The sequence below is a fragment of the Bombus flavifrons genome, chromosome 2 (assembly GCF_040668555.2).
Source record: "Bombus flavifrons isolate JBK064 chromosome 2, iyBomFlav1_principal, whole genome shotgun sequence".
Lineage (NCBI taxonomy): Eukaryota > Metazoa > Arthropoda > Insecta > Hymenoptera > Apidae > Bombus > Bombus flavifrons.
In genome coordinates, this window is record NC_138443.1 from 6,708,492 (window position 1) to 6,730,720 (window position 22,229).

Genomic DNA, 22,229 nt, shown 5'->3' on the forward strand with positions numbered 1-22,229 from the left:
AATGCTTTTTTCGTATATATGTACTGCTTGCTGCTGTTGCTGCTGTTGCTCCATTATCTTTGCCGACCGGTGCTTCGCTTTAACAGATACAATTGAGAAAGATACATCGTTAGCCCGTGGGCGATATCGTATACGCGAATCGTGTATTCCGTTGGTGTACAGGTCCGGCGATTTTTGCAAGTTGAAGCACGAAGACTGGAAGCCTCGAAAGTTTTCGGTCCCGCAGATACGGTCGAATAAACGAGAGGACAGGGCGCGGAACACGGCGTGCCATGCATACGCGTAGGTATTAGTTGCTTCTCTCGGTTCACTCAGCGTGTGCAAACAAATCGAAAGTTTTTCGCAAAATGGCCGTCACCGGGCTGACACGGATGTCCGCATAAAACCTCTCTCTCTCTCTCCCTCCCTCATTCTCTCTCTCTCTCTCTCTCTCTCACTCTCTCTCTCTCCCGCCCTTCTCTCCTTTCCTGTGCTCTCTCAACTGGCCGCCGACTGGCTGCCTCTCTCACCACTCGTGATTTCCCTCACTTCCCACACCACCACAAATATGGCGCCTCCACCCGTTTTCCCAACCCCTACAACGTTCCTCTATAAAGTGAGAGTAACGTAGAAAGAGGGAAAGAGAGAGTCAGGGTAAGAGCGAGATCGCGAGCTATGGATGGAATATATATACGCGCATCCAACGCGATTGTGTCGAGTATCCGTGTGTAGCGAGTACGATCCTATGCGTGTGGCAAGGGGGTGCCCCTATGTGAATATCGCGCAGCACACAGTCCCAAGCAGTTTCCTACTTGATTGCCGCTATCGTCCGCTCGCTTCGTAAAGGAACTGCTCCGCGCGGACTGTCTGTGCCGCCTCGACCAACCAGAATGCTTCTAGACGTGACTTCGCCAATCGCCAGCCATCCAGCCCCACTGTGTCATCCGACAGCCGCAAAGAGTCGAATGAAAGCGCGACCTCGGCCAATGAGAATGAAACTTTTTGAGTTGACGCTCGTACGTCGGATCCGCGCGGATTGTTGTTCGAGCCCCACGGATGTTCCTATACGGAATGAAGGTGCTACGCGAAGCCGCAGCGAAACATGAAAAATAGGGGGCTACATGAGGAAAAACACGGAGCGGGTAGGAAGGAGGAGGGCTCTGTGGGATGGATCCTACGAACCGAGACACCAAAGGCTGGCGCAGTCGTGGTTGTGTGGGGCAGCCAAGAAGGAGGGATGTCGAGGATAGAGGCCGAGGATGAGAATGGAAAAGTAACATAACGAAACGTCGATCCCATTACCTGGAGCTCTCTCGCCCTGCCGCCACCGTGCACCGAGCCCTGCTTTCGACCCTTAATCCAAAGGAGGATTAGAAAACCCCATTGTCATGCTTCGCGGAACGCGGGATGGGATATATACATACATATGTACAGAATAGCACTCCGCACAATTTCTCCCCTCTCTACCTTTCTCGCTCTCTCTTCTACTACTCTATCTCCTTTTGCTTCGCACACAACGGAGGCGGTGGTGCAGGACCCTCCTAATGAAATAAATACGTGACGTGCCGTGCTAGTGACGATACGATGGTAGTTCTGTTTATCGCCAGCTATGAACTTTTTGTGCGATGCACAGAAACGCTGAACCCCTCCCCATGCTTCGGCTACACTCGTTTTACCGTTTTCCTTCCTTCTTCCGTCCCGTTCTAACTCGCTTCCCGTCTGGTTCGGTCGCTCTTTATCTTGTTCCACGGGGCGAAGAAGGAATATAAGGCAGTGCCGTGGAGTGTTGGCGAAGCTGTCGGTCGCGCTTGGTCGGCTGCGGTTTATGCGGAGCCGCCTTGCCTGCCGCCTGCCGCAGCCGGTTTGCGTGTTCGCCCGTGTTCGCTCGGTGGATACGTGTCCTCGGTGCGGCTCGGTGCTCACCGAACGACCATGGACGCGCTCAGCTACGCTACGGAGAGTAAAGAGGAGAGATCGAGGGAGAAAGGGTGAAGAAACGAGAGAGACGAAGCCAACTAGTGGGAATGAGACGAGCATACGCGGCGAAATGCGAGGGTGAGGGAGACGCCGGCAGGCGGCAGAACCAGTCGCTGCGGTCGTCGCGGCTAACCACGCCGGTGCTCTCAACCCACGGCGACCTCGCCAACCGCACCAAGAATACTGCCTCTTCCACGATGCTACCAAGCTCTATTGCCAACTCCAAAGAAGCCAGTTTATTTCTTTGATCCGATAATTTCATGAAAATTCTATTTATTACGTCAAAGTTGAGGAAGAGATGTTTGTTATCTTTTCATCTAACATAGATGCGTTTATAGCAATAATTTCTGTTGTTATGTCGAAAGACTTCACTGACGATATATCCGTGAAACTGCACTGTCTAATGGACGTGGTAATTTGTGTACAGATAGGAAACAGGTGTGCTTATTCTTACGTGTCTGTATCGCGATCTATCACAACGACGATCGTGGCCCACATGAAAGAAGTCATTCGCCACAATGTAAATATTACTTTGGCCGGTACTTCTATCTCAAGCGGTACGCGAGAATTTCCTGCTAGGAAAATCGCCGGGGAAAACGTCGAGGAGCTGGTTTAATTAATTATAATTGGCTGAGTGCATTGGGCAACCGCCTCTTCTCTGGACCAACGTCCACTTCATCCGCCGCAACGAGAGAGGGAAAGATCTAAGAGCTTGACTTCTGCTTGAATGAGAGTACGTACGTCTCGCCAAGTTGAAGAGGATTTGTGAGGATGATCGAGCGCTGCGGGTTTGCCATTAAATATATTTGAAAGAGGCACCGTTTCAAACGGATCTCCGAAATAATTGAACGTCGAATGACCGCTAATAACGTGCAATTTGTATATTGGGCAAGCATCGATCAATCGGCTGACCGACGAGACAAAAATATTAATCACATTTATTAATTACGGGAGAAATTGAAGGATCGAGAGCATCCGGCCCTACACACTTTTCATTTTATTTCTCTTCGCGTGTGTGTACACGGGCCTGTCGGTTCGTGTAAATGGAAATCAACGAGCGAAATCGATGTTATCGACCGAGTAACATAATGCAACGCACTCCGGTGTACAATCTTTATAACGAAAAATCCAGATTTTTCGAACAGTTCCTTCATTCTCTCCCACGCGTTGTCCAAGTCGATCTATAATAACTATAGATCGAACGTTCAACCGAACCACGAAGAGTCTCCCCTTTTAAACCATCGATCGTTCAGGGGAAGTAACAATGGACCAATATTTGACCAGAAGGAAGGAAAACGTAAAAAAATCGGAAACGGGCGATTACCTCGTAATTGCGAGCAACGCCGTGTTAATTTTGCTAAACCACGTCCGATACAATTAGCGAGTGCATTTAAAAAGATCACGGGCGAAATTAAAAATATGGGAACGGCTGGAGCGTGGCGGCGAAACGTCCGTAGCAGGTAGCTCGAAAAACCGTGTACGAACAAAAGATAGAAAGTAGAAAAAAGGAAAGAGGGGAAAAAGAGCTGAAAAAAAAGGGAGAGGAAAAGAACGAACGAATAGGAGGAGGCTGATAAAGGACGATGCTCGATGGTCTTTTGGCAAAATATCGCGTTGCGGCTTTACCACGAAACGAATCTAGCAGGCACACTCACGGCTGACAAATGTCTTCCGCGGTTCTGGCAGCGGCGTACCGTTATCCAAATTACAAATAACACACCGCCGTCGACGTTTTATCCAACGCCCGGAGACAAATTGCTCCCGACTTGGGATGGGTTGGCTCGAAATTATCCCCACCAAGACCGACCATGGTGTAACCGCGCGTCGTGGACTTCGTTAATACCAGTAGTGGCTCGGCCCCTTGCTCGGCACACGGAATTAACACGGCGAAGTGTATTTATGGATCCGGCCCCAGCCAGGTAACCCGAGAAAGACCCTTGTGTGTGCCAGAGTCTTGCTTCTTCCCCCTATTCTCCCCTATTCTTTTCGTGCTTCCCTTCTCTGACCGAGAAGCTCAGCCAGTGGTCGTCGGTCGATTTCTTCTTTTTTCTACGAAGGAGGATTAATTAATGAGCCTGATCCAAAGCATTACCCGCTTTACAGACCCGGTCCGTGGCCTTCGAACCGACATGCACTGGCGTGGGAATGTCCCTGGCAATTTCAATTTCGTTAATTATCGCAAAACTCGCTTTTATTTGATATAACGATCCGGTTTCTACCGGCAAAACACCGTATTTGGTATTGCCAATAACTTCGTCATTAAATCACTACCGTCGTTCTGTCTGCGTGTGTACACTTTTGCTCGTACACTGTTCTCCTCTTCCTTTCTTTTTCTTCTTTTCCTCTTTCTTTTTCTCACGTAAGGCTACGATCGTAAGGTTGGGAAGCGCGACGTTTTATCTTTCGCCACCGTGAACTTCTTTCTCGTGTATCTCGCACGTATCCAGCAGCTTTTGTTCATAACCCAGGACGACTTTTATTCCAAGCGTAGAGTGTATCTTATTTGTCTTTTCGTCATTCGCTTTGGTTGGCAAATAAATCCTTACGTGACACGTTTAAAAAAAGCTTTCTACCCAACGATTTCGAGACCAGTCCTCATCGTCACCGTGGTCGTCGTGGTCGTGGTCGTGGTCGTTTCTCTATGTTGCATTTTGCCGCGTCGAAGAGTTATTGTCACGGATACGGTAATCAAATAACCGTCACCCCTGCACTCCACGCCATTGGCCCATATCCGCGCCGCACGGGACGTGATACACGTGTAGTCACGGCGTGTAACGCGTGCTCGAATATAGTGTTCTCGGTGTGCAACAGTGCGTTCGCCAAGTTGTGCTCGCCGAGTTGCGCTCGCCGAGTGCCGTATAATGCACATTTGTAAAGTTACACGGGCTTAACATAGCGGCTAGGTATTTTTCAACTCGGGACCGGGACAGAGTTCCTTAATTGAAACCTTTTGTCGGGGAAATAAAGTGTATCCTTGTTCTCCATTGTAGATTAACAAAAAGAGCGGAAAACAAAAAGCGAGAAGAAGGAACGAAAGAGGGAAAAAAAGAAAGAAAAAGGGAAATATTCGTGAGAGGAGGTACGGGCATGTGGACGAAGGAAGAGTGGGTGTGCGGAGGGGGAGAGAAATTACGCCGCAATTTCAGTTCTAACAATACGGAGAAAGAGAAATTACGGTATAAATGGCGGAGTAAGACGTGGTGTTATTAAGAACGACACGTGGGGTAGGGGTTCATTATTCCAGCGGGAATGGCAGCGAAAATTTTGCACGGCTCACTTAGCTTATTACTCGTTATTATCCACCGTCGCGGAAAGGTACACACGAAATAAAAGCCTCCGTTACGATTTGCGGTGTATCGCCTTTGTAATTTTACGGTTTCGCCGTGTCTCGTTCTTGAGAGACAAGAGCACAGAAAAAACGAGAAAGAGAGAACACATTTTAAAACTAATTTCTGTCTATGCTAGCAAGTACGATTCCTTTGTAATATGTATAGACACGACCAAAGGAGGAAAGAACTAGAAGAAGAAGAATAAGAAGAAGAAGTATAAAAGAAATAGAAAAAGAAAAATGGTGCGATCCGCGACGAGCGTAAAATCTACGGGCGTGTCCGGAAAATTCCTTTCCGAGCGGCTCCCCTTGCGGAAAACACTGTTTTCACACGTCGAACGGAAGTCAAGGTGCTCGGCCGGGAAAACGAATGGGCAGGTCATGGCGTTTATAAGCGCGCACTCGAGGAAAAAGGGAAACCGACGTCACGGGCTACGAGACTACGTACAACTTACGGCGAGGACAACGATCACAACGACGATCACGGGTGCCGACTTTGTGTGCGAAGAGGCACGGCCTCGGCAACGAAGGGAATTTCGTCATGGTCGTCACGGTTAGCGTGAGGAAACGGCTAACAGAATTACACTCGGGGGCCATGGAAGATTTTTAACGGTCGATTTACCGCGTAGCCGACTCCACTACTAGTACCCCTGCTATATACTCTTCACTTCTGTGCCCGCGCGGTCTGACACAGCAGTCAGAAGCAGCAACAGCAACATAGAGAAAACGGCGAGTCTCACCCTTCGGCCAGTTAGCGTCCTTAAACCACCCTTGCTGCTTGGCCCTGGTCCTATCTGGTATTCGCTGTTTCGTCACGCCAGGGGGTCAAAACTGGCCGCAGATGTCAGCTATAAACCTCCCGGTACGGGAACGACCCTGATGTTCAACGGCTCTCCTCTCGCCCGCCTTCACCCCGATGTCGTTTCGCCATTGTATCTCTTGCTGAATACACGCCCTTAAATAAATCCATCTACGGACCCATCTCGGTGAAACCACCCCTAACGCTGTTGCTGTTCCCGCTGCTGCCTTTGCCGCTTCTGTTGCCCAGATTAGGTTCCCGATCTTTGTTCCAAGGGGTTCTCTTCGAGCTCTTCCCCTTTCTCACGTGTATACGCATATGTATACGTACGTACGTTCAGCGAGAAAGGGAGAAACGCATGATTATCTTCGTCAATGTGTAGCTTCGGAACAAAGATGACCTACAAAAAGACCGATGAGGAGATAAGGAAGAGTGCGAAACGATATTGGCTGGATGTAACGATGCCAGGGGTAATAATGCGGATTGTGGGCGAGACACCAGCCAGATTTATGCATAACGGGACTTTGGTTAGGTACTGGTTATTTTAATCGCTGTGAAGTCAGCTAATTGTGTAATGTACGGGGATCGTTCTGCTGCTCGCGAACTATGTAGATGTATACCTTGGCGAGTAGTGAATTTGTCAGGGAATAGTAAACACTATGTATTCTCTCAGGAGGCAATACATTAAGTGGTTTAAGTTACGATTACAAATTACAGTGGATATATTTTGTGACAAATAGGTTCAAAATTTGTCAGATGATGATTATAATGGATACATATTTTGACGTAGATAATGTTGTTTTGACAAATATCCGCTTTCAAGACGTCCCTCGCGAAACGCTTGCTTGTAGCAAAGATTCTTGCATGCGAGCTGTTAACTTCTGTTCGTAAACAGTCTACAAGCAGTTTAGGGGGAACTGCACACGAATAATTCTAACCTGTGTAGACTCGTTACATTTTATCTCGCGCATTTTTTATCTTTTCTATTTTATTTCCTCTTTTCATCGGTTTCTTTTCGTTCGATAAATTAGATACCGTGTATACCTCAGGTTTACGATATTTGCCAGCGAAAACGGGGATCGCAGTAAAATCAATAACGCTTATCGCGAAATCAGTGCTCAAAGCTGCACAAGCGGTAGCGTCGAGATATTCGGAACGGTGTTCGTTAAGCGGTCCAATGATGTTGTAAGGTTACTTTAATATTAGATCGAAGCTATTTCTCGCTTTGGCCCCAGCTCTTCCTTCTATATTCGCGTAATTAGGAGTGTAATTTCAGTTAATAAGGATACGTTCGTCTGTTAACCGTGAACTAATCCCAATAACCGTTCTCTATCATCGAGTTGCTAATTTTGACACACGGGATTTTCAATGAATTCCTTTGACGGTGCATAAATAGAGCGAAACATGAACGTTATTCATAAATCGGGCTTACCAAGTGCACAAAAGTTTCTGCAATTATATGGTCGAACGCTTGATTGGTCTAGATTCCATGGATTCGTTCAGAGATCATGACGATTTAGAGCAGGTACCTGGCCTTTGGTTTAGGCAGTTGGTGGGCGATTATTAGACTCTTAACACTGGAGAATTGCAATATCGTAGAATGGAATTTTTACGGGGAATAAAAGGACCGCTAATTGCGAGCTTAGTAGGATAATTAAAATCATATCTAAATTATTTCGGTCTTCAATTTCAAATGGGCACGAGTCGCTTTATTACGAGTTAGGAGTGCCGACATCAAGGAATTAATGATTCTGCAATCGTTTAAGATCGTGTAAAAAATTATAAAAATTATTAATAGAAGAAAAATTGTGGAATTTCTTTCGGGAAAGACACACATTTAGTCGGAAAATCGAAAAAAATCGCAATTTTTGATAATCCTATTTATATCTTGAATCTTCGTAAAAAATGTTCGACGTGTTGCTCGCTGTGTGCGGATAACCTTCAACCGTGCCGTGTCTGCTTTAAAGTCTGCTTCCAAGACGAGTGAACATCGAACAAAGTGCATAACGCAACCTTCTAAAACCTACACGTGTCTTGAGTCTTGGGTTCATCCCGCGCCCCTGTTCACAACGAGCCTAAACAACCTGGCGTTGAACGCCTGATGCAGCCACGGGGGACGAAGAATTTAATCGAGATAGCAGTCGATCTTTTTACAAGCGGCTCGATTACCAGAGCGATGGACGCGTATCGTCGACGAGAGCGCGAGAGATCGGCCGCCTGTAAAAACGAAAACGCCGACAACCGTCATATTTCAGCGGGTATCGAATCAACGTCGACGCGTCGTCAAACGCTTTATAGCACGTGCGTGCGTGCACGCGTGTACGTGGAACCATCGTACCTATGTACATACATACACGATACACACACGAGTGTTCGTACAACGCTCGGCACGCCGCCTCTCTTCGTCCCGAAGGCTGTTTCGATCGATCGATCTCGCGAGCGTAACAGCCGTGACACGCTTTGAGATTCCACGATCTTTTACGACGAGGCGCGGCGTATCGTTAACGATCGCTCGTCGACGTTTAATTAGCCGGGGCTCGCGATTACGAGCGCGCTGCATCGCGCAACAGGCCCCGCAGCGCAATTGCGACTGTAACGATCCATGCCCGAGGACCGTAAAAGGCCGGCCAAAGAGAATCGCTTCTTCTTCGTCGTCACAGGCAGCCGCGCGACTGGTTCTCGCGTTCCTTCCACCATGGAACGGATATCTTTCCCTTCTCTTCCCTATCTGGTCTTGTTGCTCGTCGATAGTCTCGGATCCAGGGATCGTACCGGCCAACCCTTTTGCTACGCGCTCGTACGCTCGCTCGTTGCCTCGCCGGATCGGCACGCACGAGGCGAATCAGCGAATTACGACGATTGAAATTCAATTCCGCGCGCGGCCGACCGGCTAATTAGACGCAGTCGCTGTACCCGCGACACGGCCACGACCATGCCGCTCTTCGTACACACATGGACCTGTTCTTGCTTACTTTCTCTTTCTTTCTCTGTCTCTCTCTCTCTCTCTCTCTCTCTCTCTCTTCTCTCTCTCTACATCGCCACGTGTTGCACCTCGTGCAATTGCGCGTACAGACGTAAATGCTCTTGTCGCTTTGCTCGTTTCTACGCCGCCGCAACGCGCATCCCCGTGCTAGGCGATATCCTCTTCCCCTCGTGTGGTAGTTCGTTTGTCTTCGTCTTGCCGCCTACACGCCGTTCGCTTTATAAGGACCGAGTGCATTAAAGTGAATGAGCGGCGTGTAAAATCTCAGAAACGCGGAGGATCCTCGTTGGTGTTAGATAGCTGTTACATTTCAACCCTCGTAGTTCCCGATTGTTTTATGACTGTCTTAATAGCCCGACCCTCGGAACCACGCTTCACTATTATCTCTACCTTCAGCGACTTGGTAGGCAACCATGTTGCGATTCGCAGCGGTCCGGTTGCGTGTTTTTGTGAGTCTTCTTGATTCCCTTATGCTGAACTCAAGTACAAGTGTGAAATCGGTGAGTTCATCTAAATTTCTTGTCGCACATCGTAGATGAATTCTAAACCAGGGGTTAGGTTCGTGTTTACGATGTAGGAATAGACGATACGATCGACTCTGTTCTTTTAGTTTCGTTAATAAAATTATGGACTTGAGAAATAGAACAAACGCCAAGCCTTAGCTGAACGCTGCTTCAGTCAGTTACCTATTTCTAATTTCAAAAGCAGATCCTTAAAATACGATTGAACCTGAGATTCTAAACATTCAGAGAATCTCCTCAAATTCGCGTTTCCTTTCAAATCCCAACAAGTGTTGTTGTTCGATTCTCAAACCACAACACTTAGCTAACGCGACTACCGCGTTATATCGTCTATGATATACATGAGACATCTCTGCAAACAGCGTTACAATCGTTGCCCGAACCATCGATTGATTTTACGAACGCGGTTCACAGCTATTGCACGTTGTGCATCATTATTGCGCGTATCTGAATACCGCGAAGCCGATTTGTTCCAGCTGGCTTGCCGGCTTCGACGTATCTCGCGGATTAGAGTATCTCGGTAAACGAGGCAGACTTCATCGCGAGAGATCGTAATCCGCTTTTCCTTCGATCCGTTCCGGCTCTATCGTGCCACCGTGATAGATACTTGGCGAATGATCAGCGAGGCAGGGTACCGGCCGCGCGTAGATATAACGTGAGAGCGCGAAAGATTATAAACCATGAGCGACGAGCCGCGGGCGGTAAGCGGAGCAGCGCGATTAACGCGATCGAGCGTGCGTGCCGAATAATTACTCATTTGCAGCAGGCCGTGGCTCGTTGTACTAACTGTGTAGAGGGCCGGCATGTTCGTATTACGACACGAAAATCTCGAAGCATGCAGACACATCGTGCCCCGACGATCGTTTATCGATCGGCCGGTTTCTCGTTAAATTATGCCATCTCTGTTGCACAAAGACCCTCTCGTTCTCGTCCCGCTCGCGATTCCGTATTATAACGCATGGTTGCGCGCAGACGCGCATGCATGCATAATTAAAAGTTCGTAGCGGACTAGGCACCGATGGTTTTTGCATGCGAGCAACGCGGTCGCGAACCGCGACGTCGATCACGGGAGAAGCGATGATACCCGTGTTGAAAGCCGTGTTGGGAATAAATAAAAAAAAAAAGAAAAAAATGTGAGGAAAAAGAGAGGGGAAATTAACGATGGAATATCACGTCGGGTTCTTTCTTTCTATTTTTTTAATTTTCAGTTTTTACGTTCAACCGATCGACCCATTACACAGAAATATAAAAAACGCTGAGCTCTGTCGGCGTTTGCACAGCGCGCCGTAGAACTGTCGCACGTGTATTATGTTAATACGTTCCACCCTGCGTTCCCAACGTGCATACGTTGTCAATGCTTTGAGTTAATTTCGGCGACGCGTAATAATTTGCCTCCGGTTACCTCCGGGCCGAATCGTAATCGACGAGAATTACCAGCCACGGCTCCAGTCAAGTTTTCCAAAGGAAATTGTTCGACTCGACGATTTCCTCGCGAGCATAATATATTCGTTAATCTCTCGAGCTACGTATCCATTTACGACTATTTGAATACCATGGAAAGCATTTCTGGCCAATTACACACGGCGGACAGCTCGCCGTCCCCGACAATACTCTTTGGTATCCAGCGTATCATTAGGCGCGCGCGTAATAAGTTCCACGAGTTACGTTACTCGCCATACAAATCGTGTCCCCGTTAGATCCCTCGAATCGTGAGAAGAATACCACGCTTCGCGTTCCTTTTGAATTTAGAGACGGTGCAGGCGAGTGGATTTTGTCTCGCGGACATTTCCCGTACCTTACACCGGTGTGGACTGAATTACACGATGAGGTACGCCGGATGACTTGCGAGCTTGCGGCGAAAATTGACCCGCCGAGTGCTATTGTCCCTTGTCGTCATTAGAAGTCTTTCGCGTTGCAACAGCACTCGCCAGAATTATGATATTTGGAGACAGTTATGCTGCCTCTACAAAATCTGAAATTTTATCAAGTTTATTTTGTACATTCGATTTAACCTATAGCAAGGTATCGATATTTATCAAATTTTGTTTTTATATCGAAATGAAATTAATGAAGCTTTATAGATTTTGTTCAGTTTGATACGATAATATTTTGTATTAGCTCTGAATTTTATTGAATTTATTTTCAACAATCGATTTTATTTATTGGGGAATTTAGTAATCTTTTTATGATCCGATATTCTGCGTACATTTATTTATTAATCGATTGATGACTGATTCTCTTTCGATATTAAGAAGCAACTGATTTCGTTATTTTATTCACAGGATCAGCGATATGACCCATTATGTCATGCGAATACTTCAGTCGTATAAAGCAAAAGGCTCATACTTCTCGATAAAATTCTACGCTGTCACACACGGGAAATTCCAACGTGACAAAGTCCGCTGGAGTCATAGTTTAACGATAGTGAAACGAGTACTTAACGAGAATGAGTGGGGAAAACCACTGGAGATTTCTTGGCCATCCACACCAAAGTCAGAAGGAAATTCGTTTCGCGGCAAGCGAAGGAGTGTGGTAATTAACACTCGTAAGATTGTAATGGCGATTGCGGTGGAATTCGTGAAAAGAAAGGAAGAAAGCAATGGCTGCTGCTTGAAACGTTTTCGTGGATTTGCGTTGATGTATTTTGCATAGACGTTGAAAGAAACATTTTGTAATGGGTTAGTCATGACTTTCAGAATTGAAGATTCGTGTCGTATATGTGTGTAGCAGTGTGTAGTGACAAGCGGTGGGCTGGAGAGTCGGAGAACAGTTTTGTTTATTGGCTCTATTAAGAGCCGACCTCACGCTGGCACTAGCAGGGTGGTCAGGATGACATTCATCATGGTGAAAGTGGCGAGAACAATGTCGCAGTATTTTAAGATCGACCGCATGGTGTTTTATGTCGTTCGAAACGTGCGTTTGGAGAGAAATCGACTTCGAATTATCAATTTTTACCAAGTGGAAACAATATCATTTCGCTTTCCTCTTGATGTACAATTGCAAATAAACGCCAAAAATAGCAATGGTTTGGTGTATAACTTCGCGAATATCATACAGATGCGATATTGCGTGCATTAACATTTTATAATCGAGAATCTGCCGAAGTTATTTTATTTTATTAGCACAATAGAAATTCATTTGCATATTACGATTAATGATGGTATCCCGCTGGGGTAGCCATCCACATGTTATTTAGCAATTAAGTTAGAAAAATTTACCAAATGTCCAGCTGGACAAATTGTAAAGTATAAATTAAATAATAATAAAAAGAAATATTAAGATTAATATCTTTTCTTTGTAAAAGGAACGGGATATTCTCGAGGGTGTCAAATATTATAAAATTCCACTCAGTATAGAACACATACAGAAAAAATAATCAAATTATTATAATCACATAACAGAATTACAAATTCTGCTTTACAATTTCAAACAATCACGTCCAGAATTTTGAAATCTTTATAGGATACTAAAAACATAACAATATCTTTTGTTACGTTTCATTTTGAATATTTCCACTTCCACTATTATTAAAATTTCAAATGATAATTTCAAAGTGATCGTAATAATTTGATCAGTCGTTGTATACGCGCAACGTCCCAACGCGTATCGATGAAAACCATCAACAGTAAGAAAGTAAAAATAATTAGAAACGAGAAAACAAATTGCAGTTCCGTTAACGCGCCAAAGATATCCCCAAGACCAAAGTCCCCTGTCTTGTCCGATTTTTCAATGGCCTCTGTGTCGTGACGTTTAATTGGCAAACAAGCTCGGTAGAGTCCCGACTTTGTTCCTTCCCTCGACTTGTCACGGCTATCATCCCCGTGGGCCTATTCTCCCTGCTTTTTTCCTCGGTTTCCCATCGTACGGTCTATTGTGTTATTATTATCCCGGTGTGCGTCGCAGCTTCGGATCGACAGTGTTATTATTATCCACGAGCGCAGGAGGTCGTCCGTAACTATCGAAGACGGCCGGTGACTTAATAATACTTCGCTACGTTAGCCTAATGGAAGCTGCCGAGCGTGTAAGCCCACTAATTTATCGTCCTTTTTCTCTCGAGCCCTCTCATTCTTCCTCTTATTGTTCAACCTTACCTTTTTACTCATTTCCTTTCTCTCTGTCTCTCTCCTTTCGTCGTAACAGATCCCTCTGCACGAATACGATCGCCATCTCTTTTTCCACCCTCTTCACACCTTCTCTCTCTCACACACACGTACACACATACATACACACGTGTGCTTTTCCCTCTTTTCATTTCCCCCGTTCATCTCGTTTTTCATTCACAGACCGGTCAAACGAACAGGAAGGACAGCCGCACCAGCCGCTACCGGTTCATAAAAGGCGCGTTAAGCAAATAAATAAATTCTACGGTGGCGCGGCTGGCCAATGGCGGCGGTGGTAACGGTGGCGATTCTTCCGTCGATCTTCCAACGAGAGAGCAGGATAACACAGGATGGAAAGGGTCGGTATTTTCCCTAAAGTCGACTTTCATCGGGAATTTATAACGCGGCTGCTGCTTTCCACGTAATCGGATTTACGCGATCCCGGAGAGAATATCCGTCGTCCCCTCGTTCGTTGCCGACGAGGGTGGTTGGATTCTCCTATTCTCACGATTGATCCCGCTTTCGAACCTGTTTACGCCGTGCTGCGTGATAAATTTCGGAGTAATGACGATCAGAATCGGCTCGAGATAGCTAGCGGAAAATTACGCTGAAACGAGGAAAGATCGCGTGAGGTGTATAAATCGTGTGAAAAACAGTCGCGCAACTTATTATCGACAGCTATACGTCGCAAAACGAAAATATGAATATGCATTGAAATAGTTTTTCAAAGAAGTAAACATGCAATTATTACCGATCAAAGTACATACGTTTCAACTTTGTTGATAAGTAATCGGCGTTTAATCTTATCGTATGAATATTTGAATAATTTTCTTCTACAATTTTAAATTATTATAGATAATTATTACATATCATGGAGTAGGTAAATACATATAGAATAATCATAGGTAATTTGTTATGTAAATAATAATTGCTTTGCTCGAAGCGATTAATACTTTATCGATAGAGCGCTTTTATCGTAAACAATGATTTTGATGAAATTGTATCTTTTAAATTAATCAAGATATTGACATGAAAATTTAAGGATATATTAAAGGGCTTGTTATTCGAAATATTTGAATCCCGTGTTTATGTATCGTAATATGATTATTTCATGTAAAATGCCAATTGACGTGCTCCTTCGTTAAACTGTCAATCCTTTAACCTATTAACCTCCGAATACAATATACCTGTTTCATTTTTTTTAATTCAATTAAAAGACAGAATTAACATACCTGCGAATAAATATTCCCATGTTATATGAACTCATTTCACAAACACGCGATTAACCTTAACGTCCACCAGTTAGACATCAGTTAGTACGTACGTTCAAATTACTTATCTAAAAGATACCTAACAATAACGTAAACAATAGTAATCTCTTTCCATTTGTAATAAATTTGTGCCCAAGGAGAACGCGCTCGATGACTACCATTCTATACATAACATTCGAAAATTTACATCCTCGTATATAGCGCGCAGATATGAAAGCAAATTTATGAGTGCAGAAAATTGATGAGCCGGTACCGTCTATCGGTGTCAAGTCTGGAAGGTTAACGTTCAACAATATGTATGCACCGAACGAAGCGAAGAAACTGCAAAGAAATGGAGGAATTAACGACGGAAATATACCATGACAAAACGATACCAGTGCAAAGGTAAAGGAGTACGCGTGTCAGAGTCCGCGAAGAGATAAGCGCGTTATAAAAACGCGGCTAGTTACTTGGACTTGTCGTCACCGGAATAGATAGAACGTATCGGTAGAACGATGGCCGGTTGCTTCTCGCTTGCTCACCAGCTACGATACGACGCTAACTACTTAACGCTTTATCGAGCACGACGAAACGGTGACTACTCAGTTTCGAAAGTTTCGAGCACGGGAGGATCCGATAACGATCGTAAAATTTCCGTTCTCCTTGCGACAATGGCAACCCCCTATGGCCACCCTGTCGTCCCTCTTTTCGTCGTTTCTTTCTTTCTTACCGATGACGAAGACCTCACGCGCCATCTTTGTCTTCCGTAGTAAATGACGGTGGCCGCGACGGTAGAATAATAACGGAGCCGAGTAGATTGTGTGCGGAATGGCATATAGGCATACACACGGTACACGCATACACTGGCGAGGTAGAAGTCTTTCGAGCGGGCATAATGGCCTCAACACACCTACCTTCGATATCTGCATACAGGGTGCGCCCGCAAGAACGATCGTTCGCCTCCTTCAACGAGCAGCAACGTGGCCAGCGATTCTCCTAGTCCGCCGTGCACCGAGACAATACGCCGTTTATCTTCGATCTGGCCGAGGAAGGAAAGAGTGGTCCTGCTCGTACATCACGCGCCGCTATGGGAGCCGATAAATTACTGTTAGGAAACCTGGTAAACCGGCAACGAGTGTACTCGCTTTTCAGATCGCTATTACGCGAGTAATGCCTCTCTGCCTCTCGCGGTGACAGGGATAAGAGGTGCTCCTTTTGCTGGCCGAACGGTAGAACAGCGGAGCGAGAGGACGAAGGAGGGATAAGCGCATTGAAATCTAACCGGGATATGATTATTTCGTTCGACGTGCACGCCGATTGAATCCTAAGAGAACACGGACTACCAAGCTTCCCGCACTTTCCTTCCTTCTGCGATGTTATTCAAGCGGAAACGATTTTACATCCATGTATATCTCTTTAGGAGGGTTCTTCGCTGTGTTGCGGTGGGATATGGAGATGTTTAGAGTGTTGTTTCCGGGCGAAATAGCAAACCAGATGATTTCTCGTAAAAGCTATAAATTAACGCCACGATGTTATTTGCAAAGCTTGAGTCATAAACCGAGTATATTTAAAAAATTCAATCACTTTTCGAATCGAATAATTCGAGTGCCATGGAAATTGTCCAATTTAATATAAATCATCTTGTTTAGCTTCACTCCAAAAAAAACAAACTGATTCGTTACTAGGAATTTTGGATTCAGTACAGAGAAAGATATGAAAATTGTATATCCTCGACGTTACATCGAAGCAACAACTTGCGTTGAAACAGTGAAAACGAAAATCTGCACACGAGATAAGCTTACGAACCAAGCATAAGGGAATGTAAGTGCCTATGTGCATTCGGTTTGTTCCACGATCTCCGCAAATTCGAGTCTCTTTGTCCAGCCGGATCTGATTTAATTTTCCATCGACGGTAGCCTGGTCAAGGAGCTTTTCGAGTTTTCCACGGGACGTCTCTGTTTTTCTCTTCTTTGCTTCCTTCTTTCGTCCGACCGTGTTCGAACGACCGCCCTTGCTGCTCGAGAACGGTTCCAGGGAGTAGCCGAATCGGATGACAGTAAATAACGAGAGGTCCTCGAGAAACTCGAACCACCGAGTTCGAGTGCTCGAGCGTATACGCAATCGACCAACAGAATCGAAATTCGATGCCAGATCGTACACACGCCCCCGTGTTTAGAGTTTAGAGGCTGTTTTCAGGTTGAGCTGGAAGAAAGAGCAGGGTTAAACTCGACAATGAGCCAAGAGGATAACGGACTCTTCTCGAGTTTCCAGAGCGAATCACTGGATTCTCCAAACGTTCCTTCGATGCGTACAACTGCGACCGATCGCGGCACCGAACAAATAGCGCGTATATATTTTATCAACAAGCAGATCCTTTCTCGTACGGAGGTCTTTGTGATGTAAGAATCGAAATTGCTGGTTCTTAGGTGTCTGTATATATGTATATAAACTCTTCAGAAGCCATTGATCCATTCTATAAATTGAGAAATAACAGAGCCATTGACGTTAGGGATATTGCGTTTTGAAATTCATTTTGAAATCTCAATCGAAGATGGTATCCCGCTGAGGGTAGCCATCCACGTGTTATTTAGCAATTAAGTTAGAAAAATTTACCAAATGTCCAGCTGGACAAATTGTAAAGTACAAATTAAATAATAAGGAAAGAAAAATAATAATTTTGAAATCTTGAGATGGGCAAATTTGCCTTTGAACAATTGGACTTTTGATGATGCAAATTAATTAAATTGAGAAATTAGCGAAAGATAAAGCCAACGTTCGATAGTGAGGTTCCGAACTAGAGTTTTACTTTTTTCTGTGCAATGAGTGATTGAAGTTGTTTGCGATTATTTAGCCTTAGCTGTTACTAAGTTGCTGTTGTTATATAGTTAGTTGTCGTTAACGTTAATTTTACTACTATGTAATTATCTACTATATTATTTTATTACTGTTTACTATTCCCTATTTTATCACTATATTGTTATTACTATAATTTTGTTAATTTTACTAATAGGTATTACAAATTGTATTGGAGTAATATTTGTTCAAACAAATTCATATATGTATTTATTGTCTATATATTAAAATTTGCCATTTCCTTTTAAAGAATATGAAAGAAAGTACAAAATTTCCAACGTCTCGGATGGTCGCCTGGTTTTTGTCACATTGGGTCTTAGGAAGAGAAAGCGAAGACACTCGAGAGTATCATAAATTGGGCTTTTCTGTATTGTATTGTGAACTAGGAGAACCTTCAAAACGTAGTACACATCAACTAGCTTTCTAAATACATAAATCCTAACGATTTGTGCGGACTCTTGGCTTCATATCTTTTGCTTTCTTTACAATCCTATTTCAGGAATTGTCAGAAAGGTTATATTGTATGAAAAAAGAAAAAGGAAAAATGGAACAAAACGACATTGCTTTGTAACAGCTAGGACCTTGGATGGTTCGAAAGATCTTCAGGTTAAACGCTACAGCGATATTTTCAACTCGAAACGTCGGCATCGAAACACAACTGCATATATGTATAGACGGTTAGTGGTTAAATAGGTTGTACTACAAGCTCGATCGATCGCCATGAACGAATTATATCCCGAATTACAATACAATTTCCTTAATGAATATAATCCCATACTATCATTAACATGGCCGCTTATAAACGCAGAAGAAAACGCTGCTAGTCCTTCCGAGAAGCGAATCTAATTTCTCAAGCCCGGCCGATAAGGACTCCCTCTCGTTTCCCAATTATTCGTGCATCGATTACGAGCAGATCGAGGGGTGAGCTTAGCCCACGCCCAGAGCGATCTATTTTCCAGCTCACGGGCCTGCTACTTAAACCAGAATCACTCGAATTACACCTAGTTTATTTCATCGGTAATTATCCTTCCACGAGGCTATCCGTAACAGGCGGAGGTTGAAATCACTCGGCGCCGGTAGCCGGCCGATGCTTGTCCGCTTGATCGTAATAACGATGTAATCGTCTGTTAAAGGGAGCATTATAATTACGGTTTATCGATGAATTTCAACCGTTGGCGAGAGATTTCGCTTTTAGACGTGATTTAGCAACATCCCACGCTAGGATGACAAAAAAATTACTTTGCATAATGTATCTATTTCATGTGTTCGAGAATCGTTCAGAGATTACAAGACTAGACGAGGGTAGAACGAAGAGAGCAGGACAGTGGAAGAGGAAGAGCGACGTAGTTACCACGCGAGGCATCGATACCCCCGCTTCTGCGGTTATGTAGTACATCCATTAAAGCCATATGCACGTGCGAAGGTACCGATGGCGAGGGCAAGTTTGTACGTACCTGACGTTAATACGTTCCATTCGCATCTGCATAAGGCAACACGAGTAAGAACGGAAGATGAAAGGTCTATATGAGAGCGCGAGGGGGGAGAGAGAAAAAGAGAGAGAGAGAAAGAGAGAGAGAGAGAGAGAGAGAATCGGAAAGGAAGAAATTGACCGACAGAGTGGAAAAGGAAGGGAGGTTCGGTTGAAACCGGTACTAATTATTTCACGTTTCTTACACGCTCGTTAGAGTTTCTTATATTAACCGCACACGAGGCACAGAGGGAGATTTTCGTTGGGGATCGATCGATTTCGTGCCATGGAATCAGAAGCCGCTAGACCGGCCTGCCAACTTTTTATCAGGAACTCGTTAAAACCCGTGCAACACTTCGTCGAGCTATTAATCTTTCGTAATCGATAACGATCTACGATGTACACGGACTACGTTCTGCATAACGTTTCGTCCTATTTGTTTGGAGTTCATCAATCAGCGCGAACATCGGCCACCATCCTTCTTTTCCATCGAGCCTCTCGGATTCCCAGCCAAACCAGCACGAATATTCGCACGCGTATTATGCTTCTTTCATTAGCACTCGCTGGCTTGTCGTACTCGAGCTGTTCGTTTTTCCACTCGAGCTGGCTTCCTGATAACGAGAACGCTCTTGATAAGTTGAATTGAAAGACTAATGTAAGCGATAGAATGAATAGATATACGAACGTTAGAGGAAATCTCGTTGTACGGAAGAATTTATTAAACCAGATTCGATACGAAATAAAAGCAGATCTATTTGCCTAATGATTCATATTTGGAACTGTAATATAAGTAGAACTGTCGCCAGATAATTGTGATCAATCTTTAGTGCAAATACGTACTATGACTCGTGGAATGTTTGAATACGTTTACAGTATGGCTTTTTGTAGAGTTCTCTGCAATAAAATGCGATACATAAACGATGTTTGAAGATCGTCGATCCGAAACCTGATTTTCTAAATAGCATACTATAAGGACATAAAAATTCAAAGAAATCTAAAAGCGCAACATAACCATGAACCATAGCACCTATAAAAGAAATAGCAACTGCAAGATCGCAGGCATCCAAAGGAACAAAGAAAGAGCTGAATATACGGGATGTCGTAACCCAGAGAGTCCCGAAACCGTAAGTCCGCGAACAAAACAAATAAAAGACCCTACGTCTCATCTGAACAAACCGCAAGATAGTAACAACACATCGAAAAGAACATCGAGATCGTAGAACATGATCCAACAATCTGATCGTACATTCTTGTTCGGTGGTAAGGGTCGCCGATAAAGATGAAATTTTAGGTGCCTTGTTACACGTGTCTTAAGTACGAGATATTTTGAGCCACGCTTATCGGTATTTTTTATCGATTTTATTCGATCGTTGTTCTTACTAAAAATTAAAGTGTTCATTTTCTATTAAATTTTTTATAGCAAATTCTACGAAATGTTAAAACTGGTTAACCTTGCAGCAGCTACAAAAAGTATTTGCTCCCCATCGTATTTATTACAGTACTTATTAATTAATTACGTCTACGTAGATATATTAAATTTTGTATCATTTAGTAGTATGTAAGTTTCATACGACTACAAAAATTAGATAACATGTGGGATCTGATAAAAGAAAGTTTCATTTGGAAATACAATATATCTTGAAATACAGTCTATCCATCAATGAGTCGAGAACAGAACATCAATTCAGAAACACAATACACACGCTTCGTACGTAACTGTGAGAAAAGGCACAACCGCGATGTTGAAAGCTCATTACGTCTGATTTCACCGGTCCTCTTATCTCCTTTCTTTGGGCCACATTATCGATGAATCGAGTCGGAACGATACGATCGAAAGTTTGCCGATAATCGTCAGTAGCATCGATCGGACAATCTAGTCCGGTCTGATTCGCCATGATCGTGAGAAACGCGTTGGAGCACGGGCCGGCTGAGATTCCATGGTTCGTTCTCGCTCGCGTGCGCTCGCGTTACTCCTTTCTCGTGCCGCGGCGATAATTAAGGGAAGAGAAAGAAGGTTATTAACGAGATCGAGCGATAAGAGTGGACGGTTCGATCGATTTAACGATGTTACACCGACGTGCCATAAACGTGCACGCAAGAGATCAAACCAACCACTAGAGAGCGTAACGCGTAACGAAGAAGGGTAAAGTCCAAGAAGGTAGAACGCGACGAAGAGAGAGAGAGAGAGAGAGTACGTGTATAGTGTTTGTGTACACAGACGAGACCACCTACGTGTTAAACTTTCCTCTCCGTGCAAAAGTCGACACGAATCGGTTTACACGCACGGTATCGCGGCCGAGTATTAATGCTTGCGTATGCTCGCAGCTCACTGCAGCAAGCTCGTTATCTGGCGCATAACGGCGCCAGTTCGCATGCAAATCGCAATGTGTGCAGCGAGAGTTGCGCCAGGATACGGCGCGGTGGCACTCATCGCGCAGGAAAATATAGTAATCCAGCACCACCTGATAAATTGCAGCACGAAGGCAACGCTGTAATCGCCGGAGGGTGACGCGAACCCGCTGATAGGGGATGAATATGAGAGCATGATGAGAGCGGATCACGGGGGCAGGAACGAGGAAATAATTAATACGGCCACTTATGGCTACGGCAAACTCGAGCGGAAAAGTCACAGCCTGGGGAAAAAAGACAAGATGCGAAATTAATAGGTCTCGCGCGCCCGCACGCGTAAACACCGCGTGTCCGCGCGGAAAGATGCGGAACGAGATACGAATTAACGCCCCGTGCCGGAATGAGCGTCTTGAAAGCTGTCCCGGATCGTGGAAAAACGATGCAATCAACCGGTGTTTGTTCCGTTTCGTTCTCCGTTTTTCAGCCTTGTTGTGGAGGAATAAAGCGGCGGGTAAAAAGGAGAGATCGGTGTTGTTATGTATTTGTGATTTTTTCTTCTAATCGTTTTGTGGGATGAGTGTGCTTTTTTCTGGAGTTATGCTAATCGACGACATGGCGTGGT